Here is a 4318-nt window from a genome sequence, read left to right as displayed (position 1 = left end):
CTATAGTACTAACAGGGAGTCATGCCTATTAGGTTTATTTGAAAATTCTTGTATTAAATTCTCTGTGCATACTTGCCAAATTCGTGTTGTAATTATTGAGTTTTAACCTTCGAGATAGGTGCCCGCCCAGGTGGTGTTAAATGTGACTCGTTAATTCAGGTAAATAATTATGAGGTCTTCATGCCTCGCATCTCATTATCAGTATTGTGAAGGTTTGAAATGAGATTTTTGTTAACATGAAGTTAATTGACGATACTGTAATTGATTATGAACAACTATTAAGACCAGATTGACCCAGAAGGGTGCTCCATTCAGGTGGACCAAAGAGTGTGAGGAGAGCCTTCAAAAGCTAAAGCCAGCTTTGACTACAGCCTCAGTATTGGTATTACTTACAAGTTCAGGGTCTTACACGGCGTATTGTGATGCATCTCGTATTGGAATTGGTGCAATATTAATGCAAGATGGCAGAGTGAGTGCTTATGTGTCGCAGCGGTTGAAAGTTCACAAGAAGAATTATCCTGTTCATGACTTAGAATTGGCAGCTATTGTTCATGCGCTAAAGATTTGGAGGCATTACATTTACGATGTCTCGTGTGAGGTATTTACTGATCATCGTAGGCTTCAATATATGTTCAAACAAAAAGATCTCAATTTGAGGCAAAGAAGATGGTTGGAGCTGTTGAAAGATTATGATATCACCATTTTGTATGACCTCGGAAAGGCTAATGTGGTGGCCGATGCTTTGAGTAGAATGGCTATGAGTATGGTCTGCCTTGCTTATATTACGGTTGGTGAGAGACCGTTAGCTACAGATGTCCAGACTTTGGCTAATCAGTTCGTGAGGTTAGATGTTTCAGAACCCAGTCGAGTTCTAGCTTGCACAGTCGCTCGGTCTTTTTTATATGAGCGTATCAAAGAGCGCCAGTATGATGATCCTCATTTGCTTGTACTTAAGGACACGGTGCGATACAGTGATGCCAAACATGTTGTTGTTGGGGAAGATGGAGTTCTATCGATGCAGGGTTGTATTTGTGTGCCTAATGTGGATGGGCTTTGTGAATTAATTCTTGAAGAGGCACACAGTTCTCGGTATTCTATTCATTCGGGTTCCGCCAAAATGTATCAAGATAGCGACAACATTATTGGTGGAGGAGAATAAAGAAGGATATAATTGAATATGTAGCTCGGTGTCTATATTGTCAACAAGTCAAGTACGAGCATTAGAGACCTGGTGGTTTGCTTCAGATGTTAGAAATTCTTGAGTGGAAGTGGGAGCTTATCACTATGGATTTTGTTGTTGGGCTACCACGGACTCATAGAAAATTTGACGCATTTTGGGTCATTGTGGGCAAGTTGACCAAGTCAGCACATTTCATTCCAGTGGTAGTTACCTATTCTTCAGAGCGGTTAGCTGAAATATACATTCGTGAGATTGTCCGCCTTCACGGTGTGCCCGTGTCTATCATTTCTGATCGAGGTACTCAGTTCACCTCGCACTTCTGGAGGGTTGTACAATGTGAGTTAGGCACGCATGTTGAGTTGAGTACAACATTTCATCCACAGATAAATGGACAGTAAGAGCGCACTGTTCAGATATTTGAAGATATGCTTCGCGCTAGTGTTATAGACTTTGGAGGTTCTTGAGATCAGTTCTTGACACTTGCAGAGTTTGCCTATAATAATAGCTACCAGTTGGGTATTAAGATGGCTCCATACGAGGCATTATATGGAAGATGATGCCATTCGCCAATTAGCTGGTTTGAACTGGGAGACGCTCGATTGTTGGGTATCGATTTGGTACATGATGCCTTGGATAAGGTCAAGATTATTCAGGATCGACTTCGCACAGCTCAGTCTAAGAAAAAGAGTTATGACGACCGTAAAGTTCGTGATATTTCATTCATGGTTGGAGAAAGAGTATTGCTCCGGGTTTCACCTATGAAAGGTGTAATGAGATAAAGAAAGAAGGGCAAGTTGAGAGCTAGGTATATAGGACCCTTTGAAATTCTTGAAAGGATGGGTGAAGTAGCTTACAGGCTTGCATTACCACCTAGTTTATCAGCGGTTCATCAGGTGTTCCATGTGTCTATGCTCCAAAAATATCACGGTGTTCCGTCCCATGTGTTAGATTTTAGCTCAGTCCAAATGGACAAGGATTTGACTTACGAAGAGGAGCCAGTAGTTATTCTAGCCTGGCAGGTCTGACAATTGAGGTTTAAGAGTTATCCTTCAGTTCGGGTGCAATGGAGACCAGATTTGGACTTTGGGAGCTCGATTTGTGACGATTTTTCATGGGTTTTCAAGAAATTCATTGGGGTAAGTGTTTCTTATACTATATTGATTATATTCCATGATTCCATACTCATTTATATCATGAATCTGTGAATTTATGGAAGAAAAATCAGATTTTTATAAAATCTTCCAAAACTGTAAAATTTATATTTGAAGGTCAATCCGACATCGGAATTCAATAATTTGTGTATGGTTGAACTCATATCGGAACGGGTGATCGGATTTCGTAAGTTTTTCGGGATTCGAGACGTGGGTCCCACTATTGATTTTTTAGATGAATTTCGAATTTTAATCCGGAAAATTTGTAATTTCATACGAAATTAATTCTTACAATTTGTATTGAGTATATTGAATTGTTTATGACTAGATTTGAGGATTTCGGACATGAATTCACGAGGAAAAGGTTTATTGGAAGCTTGAATTTGGTTGAAAGCGAGGTAAATGTCGTGATTAACCTTGACTTGAGGAAATAGAACCCTTGAATTATTTGCTATATGAAATTCGTGTGAACAGCGGAAATGCGAGGCGACGAGTGTCAAATTAATTGTTTGCATAATTATTTGAAAATCATAAATTATTTTAAATCATGAATTAATTATTATATTAACTGTTTCTCTCATACTCCTTGACAATATTATTCCTTGAATCCATGCTGTCTACATACTTGTTTGATTTATGTGACTTAATTGCTACTTGACATTTAGCATACTAATTATTAAATTGCCTATTTCGTCCTTAATTTCCACATTAATTGCTACTTGTCATTACTTATTTCTAAATAGATTGTAATTATTGTATGCTTGTTGTCTAATAATTTCTTATTGAATGTGGTATTTTTTGGAATATTTTTATTGCCTTTAAGAGTTGTTAATTTATATTGTTGGAGCGGGTTGCACGCCGCAACGGAAATGAAAATGAATAAATTGGGTGATCGGGTTACACACCGCAACTGATTGTATTTTAAGTTTATATTGTTGGAGCGGGTTACGCGCAACAACAGAAATGGAAATGAATAAATTGGGAGATCGGGTTGCACACCGCAACAGATTATAATTTAAGTTTATATAATTGGAGTGGGTTGCACGCCGCAACGGAAATTTATTGAAGAATTGTATTGTTGGAGCGAGTTACACGCTGCAACGAAAATTAATTAAAGCCGAGTTGGTTTCAACTATGGAAATGAGTTACCTGTTTTATTTCTATCATTGTTGTTATTACTATGATTGCGTACAGGTTAATGTAAGCGACCAGCCTTAGCCTTGTCACTACTTCGTCAAGGTTAGGCTCGGCACTTACAGAGTACATGGGGTCGGTTGTACTCATACTACACTCTGCACTTCTTGTGCAGATTTCAGAGTTGGTCCCAGTGGCGTACTGTAGATTTTCTCGGATTCAGCTACCAGTGGAGACTTGATGTTTAGCTGCACGGCGTTCGCAACTCTGAAGTCCCCTTCTACTTTATTTTAGCTATGTGCTATCTTCCAGACAGTTTTATTTTGTTCAGACCCTTGTTTGTATTATTCTAGAAGCTCGCGGACTTGTGACACCAGTTCTAGGATGGTATTCAGACATCGCTAGTATTATGGAGTATTCACTTTATTTCAGGCTTTATTTCCGCATTTGTTTCTTTGTTATTATTTAATTTAAAATGGCTAATTATATTCTAACGTTGGCTTGCCTAGCAAGTGAAATGTTAGGCGCCATCACGGTCCCGGAGGTGAGAATTTTGAGTCGTGTCAAGTTGATATCACAGCACTAGGTTACATAGGTCTCACGAGTTACGATCAAGCTTAGTAGAGTCTGAAGGATCGGTACGGAGACGTCTGTACTTATCTTTCAGATGCTCTAAAGTTTAGGAATAATATCACTTCTTCCTTATTCTATCGTGCAATTTTATTCTATCATCGGTGATTGAACCATTATATTCTTGTTCTCTCGCAGATGGTGAAAACACGTAATGCATCTACCGACGGACAGGGTCCAAAGCCCCCGGTGGAATCTATGACCAGGGGTAGAGGTCGAGGCT

Source organism: Nicotiana tabacum, chromosome 19 (genome assembly GCF_000715075.1).
Source record: "Nicotiana tabacum cultivar K326 chromosome 19, ASM71507v2, whole genome shotgun sequence".
NCBI classification, from domain to species: domain Eukaryota; kingdom Viridiplantae; phylum Streptophyta; class Magnoliopsida; order Solanales; family Solanaceae; genus Nicotiana; species Nicotiana tabacum.
Note: the sequence above shows the minus strand (reverse complement) of the source record.